At 33.1% G+C, this 14503-nt stretch overlaps 1 protein-coding gene across 1 annotated transcript in view; it reads right to left on the bottom strand.

Moving 5' to 3' along the window:
• The window catches only part of LOC126883743 (uncharacterized), a 262760-nt gene extending 250428 nt beyond the window's left edge, over positions 1-12332 (bottom strand). Inside the window, exon 1 of the mRNA XM_050649406.1 lies at positions 12154-12332. The gene's annotated coding sequence lies outside the window, so the exon portion shown is untranslated. The remainder of the gene's footprint in view (positions 1-12153) is intronic.
• Positions 12333-14503: the final 2171 nt, after the last annotated feature.

Here is a 14503-nt window from a genome sequence, read left to right as displayed (position 1 = left end):
GCAGGTATCATTATCCGGATATTTAAGATTTATAGACTTCTCAGAATTTACAAATTACCTAAGTAAATACCGATTATATTTTGAATAACATTACAAATATTACCTGTACTTTCTGCTGGTGTCGGCCAACTATGAATTATTCTGGGAAAACCAACCAAAACGAAATTTTAAGCATTTTAAGGGTAGGATAGATTATTTTATTTTATGAATGGTTAGTCTTAAATCAATCGCCGATTATTCAACTTTTGTGATTGCAAGTTATTGACTATACTGTGTAAAAAAATCATTTTATTATTATTGTGAAAATGCCTAAAGTAGCAAGGGAAAAATCAAGTCTTCTCAGAAGTTGGATTGGAAGTAACAATCATCTAAAAGTTATCGACAGTGAAAGTATGTTTTGCACCATTTGTGATAAAAAGGTAAGTTCTCCACTTCAATAGATTTTTAAACTTATCAAACTTCTTTGCACATCTATGTGTCTGTCTATTCTAAAATGACAAACCGTCCCATTTCTTCAAAAACTGTTTTTTAAAGTTCGCAACGGTTTGGCTTATACAGAGCGAGGTGTTGAGAGTGGCCCACCCTGTATACTACGGTACACTGACTGTACTTTATTGTTTGACGATTTCAATTTCACTTTGAGAAATAAAAAAAAATTGGGGGAGGTTTAAAAAGTTTGATCATTTTAATGTAGGTATCTATTTACGAAAACATCTAAAACATCATTATCATTATATTCCAGATTCCATGTCAAAAGAAATTCCAAGTAGTTCAACACATAAAAACTTCACTTCACCAAACTAAGCTATCAAAAAATGATAATAAACCTCGCCAGCAGATTCTACAGAACAGTTTGCAGATTCAGAATACGTCAGTTGGGCAAGAAACCTTTGCAAAGGATTTATGCCATTTTTTTTTTGAACTGCAATATCCCTCTGCACAAGTTAGAACATAAATCGTGTCAAAACTTTTTAAAAACTTATTGCAAGATTAAAGATAAACCAGCTCAAATACCAAGTTCTTCAACTCTTCGGAAAAAATATGTCAGTGCATGTTACAAAGATGTGATGACGAGTATTAAAAATCAGTTAAAAGCCGAATATCTTTGGATTTCCGTCGACGAAACAACGGATACAAAGGGTCGACAAATTGCGAATCTAATTGTTGGAGTTCTTAACGACTCTGGCGATTTTAAAAACTCATACTTAATTAGTGTAAAATGTTTGGAAAAAACAAACTATGCTACAATAGCTAGATTTGTTAACGAATCCCTAACAAATTTTTTTTTACCTGATCAAGTACCATTTGAAAAAATATTATTAATGCTTAGTGATGCCGCCTCATATATGATGAAAGCTGCATCCAATCTTAAAATCTTTTTCCCTAATTTAATTCACTGTACATGTTTGGCGCACGGCCTAAACAGAGTTGCAGAGAAAGTTAGAATTGAATTTCCCAATGTAAACACCTTAATAAATAATGTAAAAAAAGTATTTCTGAAAGCACCACTACGTGTACAGGTATATAGGGAGATGCTTCCCGATATTCCTTTACCACCAGAACCAGTATTAACCAGATGGGGAACTTGGCTTAAAAGTGCTATATTTTTATCTGAACACTACGACGACATCAAAAGCGTTATTTCAAGTTTTGATCCGACTTGTACCGCTATTGATAACTGTCAAAATATTTTTAAAGAAAAGTCTATTAAAAATCAATTGTTGTATATAAAATCGAATTTCGATATCATTGAAAGTTCAATTACAAAATTAGAGGCTCAAAATTTATGTCTTCACAATAGTATGTCTATTGTTGATTCGGTTAAACAGAAAATAACAAATCTGAATGGGGAAATTGGAGTAAAAATTAAAGATAAACTTGATGACGTTTTAAACAAAAATGAGGGTTTCACTTTATTGCGTTCAATAAATAATATAATCAATTTTGGAAACTTCGATGAAAATATTAATATGGATCCGTCTCTAATAGCAAAGTTTAAATATGCCCCAATTACATCTTGTGACGTTGAGAGATCTTTTTCTGCCTATAAACAAATATTAACAGATAGAAGACATAATATTAGTTTAGAAAATATGAATCAATATATGATTATTTATTGTAACAATAAAAATATGTAAATTTGTTTTATTGTACTCTTTTTATAATATTAGTTTAGAAAATATGAATCAATATTGTAACAATAAAAATATGTACATTTATTTTATTGTACTCTTATTTATCTTGTGGTCAAAATAAAATATTTTGCCGTTTTATTTGTCACAAAACCTGAAGTTAAAAAAATATATTAAGAAATAATAATACAATTTGGTTTAAATTCAAACCTATTTATTTATTTTTATTATTTTTTATTTATTTATGTATTTAACGTAAACCATAAAATTATTCATATAAAAATAAGTGCATATATAAATGCATATTTGCATGTTAATTGTGCATATTCAGCTTGTTTTAAAATGCATATTGCATATTGGAAATACAACAGGCACTATAGGATATCCAGATCGATTGGAAAGGCCCTACCTGATTGTGAAAGACTACCATTTGTTGTTGATTTTAATCGTTGGCATCGCTGAGCGGTGCAATAATGTGGTTCTAATGTAGCCAGACAGTACTGGCTGTGTCCAGTACTCCAATACTCTGGAACTGTGTCCACACACTTTACTTGAAGCTACGGTCACTAGTTTAACGCATCTTTCAACTGCCTGTGTATGGCATGGCAAAGTATCTATACTCATAACAGGCATGAAGTCATTGCTCACATACTGTTTTATCTCTTCATTAGTCAATGTTCTTAGCAGTAGAGGGGAGTCAGTGTACTGGTGTTCCATTTGATAATTTCGTAATACTATTTAACTTCAAAGTTTAAGTTTGGTGGTTTTAAGATTCTGATAGAGTCACTTTAAGATATTGCTTGCTTTTCCTTCATGATACGCCTAAAGCCCAGCTCTCGGATATGGTTTCTGTCATCAGTTACCATAGCCAAAAGTAAATTTTCGGGATGGGCAAAGTAAGCATTCCGTTGTAAAACGGGATCAACAACTTGAAGAAGCTCTTCTGGTAAGTACCTTGAATATTCAATGATTTTGTAATCATGTCTAGGCTCATCTGTGAATTTGTGGTTTATTTTTGTGGCAAATCACATAGGCATATTATAACATTTGAGAATGAATGTGACAATCTCTCTAAGATTTTCAGAAGGGTTGGACACACTGATAGTCCAGAAAGCCACTGCGCATCCGCTAGGAAAAATATTCCGATTCGGATTTTTTGCACAATCTTACTCAAAAAGGACCCCTTTTAACAAATTTGCATGTTGCCAGGACCAAAAGGTGGTCAAAAATTTTTTAAACGTTTTTTTTTTGTTTTTTTCCTAAAATTATTTTTTTGCATGGAACAAATTTTTTTTGGATTTTTTAGATCATTCCAAACAGAAAAGGTCTTTAGTGACTTTTCTCTAAAGTTGATAGTTTTTGACATATAAGCGATTAAAAATTGAAAAATTGCGAAATTGGCCATTTTTAACCCTCAAAAACTATGTGAAAAACTGAAAATTTGCATGTTGCCAAGGTAGGTAGATATTCTTTAAACATCGATTGATAAAATCCCGAAGAGTTTTTTGCAATACAATATCAAAAACCCCTTTGTTTTTTAATTGCCAATCAAGCGTGCGCTACACTATTTTCCACCGTTGCATGTGTATACACTATGGTGCAAATGAAAGGAATAAATTCGTTATTTCGTAAACCGGTGACTTTAAGGAAAAATCCCAAAACAGGTCGGTTTTTATTTTTAAGTTATGATATTGTGGCATATAATATAGTGTACTAGTGACGTCATTCATCTGGGCGTGATGACGTAATCGATGATTTTTTTAAATGAGAATACGGGTCGTGTGCTGGCTCATTTGAAAGGTTCTTCAATTCTCTATTCAGTAATATAAACATGTACATAATTATTTATACAGGGTGTCCAAAAAATTTTTATTAAATTAAATCATTTGGAAAATTGACAAAAAATTAATTTATTGGACACTCTGTATAAATAATTATGTAAATGTTAATATTACTGAATAGAGAATTGAAGAACCTTTCAAATGAGCTAGCACACGACCCCTATTCTCATTTAAAAAAACCATCGATTACGTCATCACGCCCAGATGGATGACGTCACTAGTATACCACATATGCCACAATATCATAACTTAAAAATAAAAATCGACCCGTTTCGGGATTTTTCCTTAAGGTCGCCGGTTTACGAAATAACGAATTTATTCCTTTCATTTGCACCATACTGCATACACATGCAACGGTGAAAAACAGTGTCGCGCACGCTTGAATAGCAATTAAAAAACAAAGGAGTTTTGAATATTGTATTGCAAAAAACTCTTCGGAATTTCATCAATCGATGTTTAAAGAATATCTACCTACCTTGGCAACATTCAAATTTTTAGTTTTTCACATAGTTTTTGAGGGTTAAAAATGGCCGATTTCGCAATTTTTCAATTTTTAATCGCTTATATGTCAAAAACTATCAACTTTAGAGAAAAGTCACTAAAGATCTTTTCTGTTTGGAATGATCCAAAAAACCTGAAAAAATTTTGTTCCATGCAAAAAAAATAATTTTAGGAAAAAAACAAAAAAAAAACATTTAAAAAATTTTTGACCAACTTTTGGTCCTGGCAACATGCAAATTTGTTAAAAGGGGTCCTTTTTGAGTAAGATTGTGCAAAAAATTCGAATTAGAATACTTTTCCTAGCGGATGCGCAGTGGCTTTGGGACCGTTCAAGTATTACGTAACGCAGGTTGGGGGGGGGGGGGTCAAAAATCTTCAAAAATTGCGTTACGCAATAGTTAAACTTCCATAAGAGTGCGTTACGTAGGGAGGGGGGGGTTAAAAATCTTCAAAAATCGCGTTACGTAATACTTGAACGCTCCCTTTCTGGAATATGATGTATAAACGCAAAACTCGGTTTGCAGTAGTAAGCCATCTTGAATGTGACGTTGGGATAGGATCACGTACCCACTGATACGTCTTCTGAACAATGTCCTGACTTGATAACTTCTGATATCTGAAGCAAGTACAATTATTGATGCTTGCTAAGAATACGCTTGTCAACTTTTGGAATCTCACAATCAATAGGATTAAAATCAATAAGTGGTAGTCTTTCACAATCCGGTAGGGCCTTTCCAATTGGTCCGGAATATCCTATTGGGCCTGTTGTATTTTCATCTAAGTGTTGGAAAAGGTGGTGGAATGGCAGTTCGTTGTAATAGAGAAGACAAATACTCCATTGTAGAGATATCCCCACATGTATCTCTATTTGTGGCAGCGCGCGCTTCGCTGGCATTCGTCACTTTCGCCTCGTCTCTCAGTAGTCTGCTGTTTTTGACGAAGCTGCGCGACCGAATTCCACTTGAATATCAAAATTTATCTTATATGCTTGGATTTTAAATATATTATTGTAATTAAATTAAACTATACCATCTCTAAAAGTCGTATGATTAAATTGTACCAAACAGTCAAACTTTATAAAAACTACTAATTTTACTCATTTTGTATTATGTTGCGCGACCGGAAGATATGAAACAAATGTATAATAAGTGCATTTATATTGATTTTACATACTTTTAGTAGTTAATTCATGGTATAGGAACGCAATTAAAACCATCTGGCCTGTTAAAAAAATATATGAAAAATTAAGGTTTTTAACAATTTTTGCTAACTTCGATGGCATTGCGCGACCGGAAGACAAATTAAGAGACAGTAGCAATCAACAGGTAGCAAAAACGCGTTCCAAGATTGCGGCTGTAATTTTTTCGAGATATTTGGCACACGTATTCGTCATATAATAAAGAATGGCGGTACAGAGCCCAATTTGAAAAATATATTATAAAAAATATATGTGGAAATTACTCTGTAATTAAATAAAATATTAAAAAACGAGCCTGTACCGCCATTAAGAAGAACAAAAAAATACACTTTCTTCAAATAAACTTTTTTATCCGATGCTTAGATTTTGTGTCATTTTGGAACTACTTAAATTTTTTATTTCATTAGTAGTTCCAAAATGACATAAAATCTAGGCAACGGGTAAAAAATCTATTTCAAGAAAGTGTATTTTTTTCGCTGAACGCGTTTTCGCTACCTGTTGATCGCTACTGTTTCCTCTTAATAAAAAAATAATAATTAGTGCTTTTTTCAAGTCTATACCAATGGCAACTTTTGCGCACTATAGCGATCTGAAATAAAAAAAAAAGTTTTTTTCGAACCACCCTAATCCGCAGGCCAAGTCAAGGGCGACATTGATGCACTATAATTCGAGATGACGGATTTATTGTCAGCAACGTGTTGAGAAATCGCTTTGGCACCACTCCTGAAGCTCGTGCGTGTCTTTTTGAGGTGAGAAATGTTAGTGTGAGTGAACGTATCAATAGGGCTTTTCATCGATTATCATTTGTTTCGAGCTTCTGTCATATGTTGTATAATCTGTGTATAATATTAATATACACGGATTATACGACATATGACAGAAGCTCGAAACAAATGACTATGAATGAAAAGCCCTATAGAAGAAGACTGGCAGAAGGAAATTTGAGGGCTTTCCGTCCAGCTCGCGCTTCAGAGCTGCTCCCACAACACCATAAAGCTAGACTTGGTTTTGTGCGAGAATATGCTGATTAAACTGGCAGAATGGAAGGACATACTGTTCTTAGATGAGATAAGAATAATCGGGATTTTCAATTTGAATTTTCCTATAATCAATATTGTTTTGATAAGAGTAATTAATCCGCCATAGCCATCCCTGTACCTTTTCTGATTATTTGATAACCTCTACATCTTACAACATGTTGGTTTGAGAGCCAAGATTCACTAACAAGGATTATATCTGGATTGAGGTTTTTATAAGGATTTTTAGATTGTCAGAATTAGTGTTTTATGAACTTATATTCCACTGAATAATTATATCGGGATGTTAGAATTAATCATGTAGAGTACTTATGTTTGCTAGACCAAAGAGGCAGAAGATTTCAGAACATCTCTGAGTCCTCGGGCCAGAAGAATTATATGCTTGTCCTGAACAGAACACAGAACCAAACTGTCAATTTTGGAAGAAATTCGTGTAAAAGACAGAACATTAAAAAAAGTAAACCAAGCAATGGGACCATGGTTAGTAGAAAGAAAGTTAGAGGACTGAAGACCAAGAGAAAGATTTCCAAAACACCAGGCAGACCAAAAGAAGACTCTGGTGGGAAAATCTCTATACGAAACCATCCTGTGACCTGGACCTGGCACAGGATAGCAACCATTGGGGACAGAAATCTAACAACATTTAGAGTATCTCCACACCCTGACAACGGCTCTTGAGGAGAAGAATAGTTCAAGGAGAGTGGCTATATTTTAGTGGCATTTTGTCCTTTGGTTTTTGCTTTAAAATGTTATAGACTGGTATAAGTAGAACATTTGTTTTATGTATGTGTCTATATGTGTCAAATTTTATCAAGATATTATAGCTAAAGATATTACAGACAAGTCAAAAATATTGGTTGGAGAGTACCAGACAGTAAAAGAAGAGAGGAAGACCAAGAAAGAAATGGAGAGATGTAGTGATGGAAGATGTCACAGAGATAGGAATCAGATATTGAAAGCTAACAGCTAAGAACAGAACACTATGGAAATTATCCATCCAGCAATGGGCTTAAAAGGCCCGTTAACACTGTACATACATTATAGCTAATCTAATGTCATGTTACAGCTCATTCATAATTCTATGTTCCTATTTTGTTTATCTTCCTTTCTAATGATAGACTCCATAAAATGTTGGGTTTTCCCATCTCCTAGAATTTGCCATACTTTATAAATGTAATATTTTGACACATGTTTTATAAAGGAGAGTATCTCTTAAAATATTTGTGTTTTTCTCAGTTTATCAGGGGAAATTTCCGAAGGTTTAGTAACAAATTACTATTATACCCTATTCCACGAACATACGCCTGTTTTGGATTACTTCGACAACGAATATTTTACTGTGCCAAATAAGAAGAACGAAAGTAAATTGCAAATTACATTGTTGTTTATTGGAATAATTATTAGCGCCATTTACTTTCGTACTTCTTATGTTGCACAGTAAAATATTCGTTGTCGAAGTAATCCAAAACAGGCATATGTTCGTGGAATGGCCCATATCATATTTTTTGGAAATTAATAGATAATCTCACTTCAATAGCAAATTATACACTTTAAATTTTAATATAGGTAACACTAACCCCCTCCAATTGAAAATGATTGAGTATTAAGTATATTAGGCTGACCACTTAGTATCAGGTACACCTGACCAGTTAGACCTGTCAGATGTACCTGACAGTGTGTGTGGTGTGAATAACTAGCCTCTTAGGTGACCTGAAGAGCTTATTCCTGTCACAGACAATCAGGTACACCTAACAGGTCTAACTGTTCAGGTGTACCTGATAGTGAGTGATTGATCTAAGGAAAGTAGGGCCTTAGGATGTGCTTAATCTTTTACTAATTTTGTAAACATTTGTCTTAACCCTTTCAGCTCTAGAGATGTATACATGCATCTAAGTTATCGGTATCAACTTACTATCAAGTACACCTGACCAGTTAGACCTGTCAGATGTACCTGACAGTGTGTGGTGTGAATAACTAGCCTCTTAGGTGACCTGAACAGCTTATTCCTATCACAGACTATCAGGTACACCTAACAGGTCTAACTGTTCAGGAGTTCAGGTGTACCTGATAGTGAGTGATTGACCTAAGGAAAGTAGGGCCTTAGAATGTGCTTAATCTTTTACTAATTTTGTATACATTTGTCTTAACCCTTTCAGCTCTAGAGATGCGTACATGCATCCAAATATGACTACAGATCAGTGCCATGGATGCGTATACAGCACGTAAGTATTCAACCAAAACTATTTCTGCTGGGACAGGAAATTGTTTCTGCTGAAGTTGGAAATATTAAAGCGGAGCTGAAAGGGTTAAAGGAAAAGAAATACATGGAATTTTCTGCACTCCCTATCTTCATACAAACAAAAATAGCTTCAACTGTAAAGCAATGGTCTATAAGCAACAGATATATGGCTAAAAGAATTCTTTTTAAGCATTAAACTGTGACTAGAGCACCAGTTTTTTTAGATCTTGCAGATTATGAATCTTCAAATAATACTGGATTAAGTATTAGGATTGTGGTTGTAAATAAATGGGAAGAGAAGTATTGCCTTCAACAGCAATCAGAATTTGACAATATCAAGACAGTTGGGATGGAGAAAATAACTCATGATTACATAAAACAGCTGTCAATTGTAGTAAATATAGCATTTACAAAATGAATAAGTGATTTGAATAAAAGTTAGAACAAATAAGTAGAAGAATTAAAAATGGAAATAAACGAGGAAAAAGGTATATGAGGATAATGATAATCAATGACAAAGAAGATAAGAAAAATAATGAACTAAAGATAAAATGTAAAAACTCAGAACTAGAAATAGTTACAACTTACGAATACCTGGGAAATATAATTACTAATGACAGAAAAATAGACTGGGAAATAACAAATACGACAAAGATATCAAGGAAATTATACTATGCATTAGCTCCAATACTGGGGAAAAGAGAACTTACAAGAGAGACAAGGATAAAAATATATAACACAATAGTGATACCAACTGTGCTCTATGCAAATGAAAACTGGACAATTCTGGAAAAACATAAGAGCAGGATAACTACAATAGAGATAAAACACCTAAGAAGGATAGTTGTAAAGGCAAAATGGGATGGATTAAACATGGAGACTATTAGGTGAATTGCCAACCAAGAACCAATAATGAATAAAATAGCAAAGAGACAAATGAACTGGTATAGGCATTTGACGAGGATGCAACCCAACAGATTTACAAGAAAAGCCCACAAAGCAAAGAACATTGTAAAAGAAAGATGCGACCAAGAAAAAGAGGGATAGAGCAAGTAGGTAGTAGAGACAGAAAAAGTTAAACAAAAATCACTGGAGGAATTGAAAATAATGACAGACAGGAAATAGAAAAGAATGGAAGAGATGGGTGAATGGAAATTAAAATAGCTAGCCCAAATCTGACACCCTGATACAGTAAAAGGAAGGGGAGAAAGAAAGAAAGAAAGAATAAAAGTTTAACTAAGTATGTATCTAAATCTAAGGTTGTACCTATATTTGTTTAAATATATTTTCTTATTAAAATAATATGAATGATAACATTTTATTCAATACTTAATAGAATTACCTACAAATGAACAAAATGCATTTTCTGCAGTTTAAGTTTACACAAATGTACCTATCTTTTAAATGAAATTCTCTAGTGACCTTACTTAAGTTTATCAGTAACAATTTTATGGTATTAGGTATGGAGAAATTATTGTTATCAGAGTTATTTTAGAAACTGATAAGTCAGAGATTAACAAAAATTATAGGTATTCAAATAGTTATGGAATACAACTAATAGGTAAAGGGACCATTTTCAGTCATGGCAAAACTTCAATAAGTACACGAAAAATTGGAAAGCAGCCAAATACATTAAACACAATGATTTCAGAAACATTTTAAGCAGATCCAGTAGCATCAATATGATAAATCAGCGCAAATTGGCACCTGTGCAATAAAAAATTTCAGGTACTCGCTTAAACAAACATTACAAAAATTTTCGAAAATTTGTTTCATAAAAAGTAATAAAATTGTACAGCTCGCATTTAAAACAAAAATATTCTAAAAATCATAGTTCACTTGTGCCAGCCTCCCACCATAGATATATAATACTCTAGATTGCGCCTTACGATCTTAAAATGGGTGACGGTTGCGACAGAGATAAATGAGCCTATTTGGTCGGTAGTCTCTTTCTAATTCAAGGGGAGTATCGACGACGTCACTATCCTACTCTGTCGTCGAGTATTTTAGATGGTTTGACAGTTCGAGCGGATGGCGACGAGAACTGGTCGTTTGTCTTCGGACGTGGATAATCCTGGTTCGAATCCCATACCAATCTTTACTTTTTTTATTTTTTATTTAATCAATATTGCGTTTATTAGATATTATTACATCTCTAAAGTAAATATATGCAAAGAAATATATAACAAATAAGAAAAACTGTGTAGGTACCTATAGATTTTTAAAAATATAAAAGCCAATGTTATTTTTTTTAATAAGTTAATTGTAGAATAGTATAAAGTAATTGTTAAAAATATTCGTAAAAAATTACCAATAATTAATATCAACATAATGTACCATCGATTTATTAATTGAATCGGTCATTTCAAAAACAACATGAGTCACATATTCCTAATTTTACAGAAGAGCACAGAAAACTAACTATATAGTCGAAAGATGGATGAAATGGATGACATCAAAATTCAGAGTTATTGTAGTTTTGTTCCTAATGTTTTTACTGGACTGGTATCGTTTTTGCACACAACTTTTATCTTAAAGGAGTCTATTCCTCTCAAAAAGTTAGTTTCTGAAAATTGTGGACTTTGCTGTTTTTGAAATGACCGATTCAATTATAAGTAATTAGACATTATTTTTATTTATGAAACTATTGTTACAATTTTTTAAAAAAGTAGAAGCAAAACAAACATTCACATCATTCGAATAAGGACGAATTTATATTAACGAATGACTTTTATTTTACTATGCAGTTCGCAAATTATGTATTCCAATATTAACTTACTATACATACATTTATTATCTGCTAGATTTACGTAGGTCCATTTTTCAGATGTAAAAATATCTAATAAACGCAATATTGATTAAATAAAAATAAAAAAAGTAAAGTTGCTATGGGATTCGAACCACGATTATCCACGTCCGAAGACCAAAGACCATTTCCCGTCACCACCCGCTCCAACTGTCAACACATATTACTCGATAAAGTGGGATATTCACGTCGTCGATATTCCCCTTAAATTAAAAAGAGACTACCGACCAAATAGGCTCATTTATCTCTGTCGCAATCGTCACCCATTTTAAGATCGCAGGGCGCAATCTAGAGTATTATATATCTATGCCTCCCACAACACAAGTTTGTTTGGTTAGAAAACAAACACAGCTGAACTAACCTCTCAAAACTTTTTTGAAAAATATGTACGAAACTTACATTGCATCTACTTGGGTCCACGTTTTCTCGCAAACAACAGGTATCACACTTTTATCACAATTTTCACACAAAAAAGTCACTGAAATGCACAAATACACAAGAAAAAGTTTTAAAATAACGACTCGAGAAACTCACGTCTCCAAAGTCTACCGATGAATGAATGAATATTAAAGGGAGGGGATACGTTGTCTGACGGCTGTAATGCTATCTCTTTCGCTCTTTCGCTAATTGCTGACAGTGTAAATATAAACTAAATTGAACTTGTGAGGAGTTCCTTTATGCATTTTGATATTATTCTGTTATTCATTCATACAGTGTACAGTGGCTGGATTGAATTCTGATTTTTTATTTGACTTGTCGTTTTAAGTTATCAGCAAAGTTTGTTTATTTTCAAAAATCACAATTTGAAAACCCGTGTTGAACTGCCCCCCCCCCCACTTGCAAAAATTAAAAAACAAATAGCGCTGATTTATGAGCTCTCAATTAAAAATTTTGAGCTCGTTACACTGAGCAGGAATTTAATATTTTAGTGGGGGGGGGGGGGGCTGAGTCAGCCTCACTCCTCACTACTTAAAAATAGGGATATTGAATCGATCTTTGTGGCAGAATTACGAGCTATTTACGAGCTCTTCAAATGATATAGTTTCGATTTTTGAGCTCATCCCCTTTACCCTCAAACAACCCTTTAATTGCTGAAAAAAATTAAAATATATCGTATCGCGGATACAATTCCTATGGCTTATTTATATACTCTAGAACAAACTTTTAAGTTACGCTCATTTCGATTATTGAGCTACAACCGCTTCGCAAAAAAACCACCCCATCTTCCCGGATTAAGATAAAGTTGTACGTAAAATGCATTAAATTAATTATTTGGCGACTACATATCATTTAATAATTTATGAGTTCCCGAAATACGGGCATTTAGCTCATTAAATTGCAATTCCTGTTGTATAGTGCAGTCACTGAAGGTAAAAATCAACTATTACCTTTAATTTCGGTGAACCTTCATCGATTTTCACGAAAATTGGTGAGTGGTTAGATGATACCTCAAGAAACAAAGGTGACATGGTACCACCTTGTGCCTTTACCCTGAGGGTGGATACCGCCCCTTCTCGGGGGTGAAAATTATTTTATTAAAAATAACTCCACAAATCGATAGAAGGACAAATTATAAGCAACATTTGTTATACATATAAAGTTATTAAAATAAGTTAATACTTTTTGAGTTATTAAAGCTCAAAGATTTTAATTATTCGTGAAAAAATGCATGTTTTAAAGCAGTTTTTCGTAAATCACTTAAAAAATTATTAGGTCTGGATCCAGCGTATGAAAAAAAAGTTGATTAATAGCAAGCTGAAAATTTGTAAATAGCTTAAGGGTGTCTAGTCGGACAAACTTTGATATATGGGAACATTGGAACAGGGGCAGTTTTAATTGTGGAACAGGTTAAAAACTTGATACGGTCAGACCACGAAAACGGCACATGTATTTTGTCCGACAGAACAGACTTAAACTCTACGAACAGAGATTAAACTCTCATGCAAAAATCAAACTGCTATTTATCCCCAAATGGGCGTTTTAATGAGTGGAACATGTAGAATATGTCAAATGGCAGGAATTATGACAGGTGATAAATAGCAGTCTGATTTTTGCATGAGAGTTTAATCTCTGTTCGTAGAGTTTAAGTCTATTCTGTCGGACAAAATAAATGTGCCGTTTTCGTGGTCTGAGCGTTCCAAATTTTTAACCTGTTCCACAATTAAAACTGCCCCTGTTCCAGTGTTCCCATATTTCAAAGTTTATCCGACTAGACACCCTTAAGCTATTAACAAATTTTCAGCTTGCTATTAATCAACTTTTTTTTCATACGCGGGATCCAGACCTATATAAGTTTTTACAAAAAAGTTATCATTACCAAAATTAAAGCTTTGAAAAACTTTTTATTATTAATTCAAAGTGAGAGGTAACTAAATGTATTTTTTTTTTCGGCGAGTACTCAAATCTAATTATTTAAGCCTAATTAACGGGAAAACGATGCATTTTATAAAATATACTTAATATACATTTGTCAAAGTACTCAGAAATACCTATTAAATGAGCACTGAAAGAAGTTGATATCATCAAAATTAAGCAAGTGAACATAAAAATAATAGGACCCTTTCGAATTGTTTCGTAAAAAGTGAAAAATAAAACGAACGCCATTTCCACAAAAATTGAAATACTTAGTAATCCCTGTAAGACTTTCTTTACTTTAGCATAAAGTAATGACCTTAAACATTTTGACCGAATTAGAATGCATATTTTTAAAAAATATAATAGTCTGGGCTGATTATCGGAGAATAGGGCA

Source organism: Diabrotica virgifera, chromosome 4 (assembly GCF_917563875.1).
Source record: "Diabrotica virgifera virgifera chromosome 4, PGI_DIABVI_V3a".
Classification (NCBI taxonomy): domain Eukaryota; kingdom Metazoa; phylum Arthropoda; class Insecta; order Coleoptera; family Chrysomelidae; genus Diabrotica; species Diabrotica virgifera.
The sequence above is the reverse complement of the archived record's forward strand: the minus strand, read 5'-3'. Positions and strand labels throughout refer to the sequence as shown.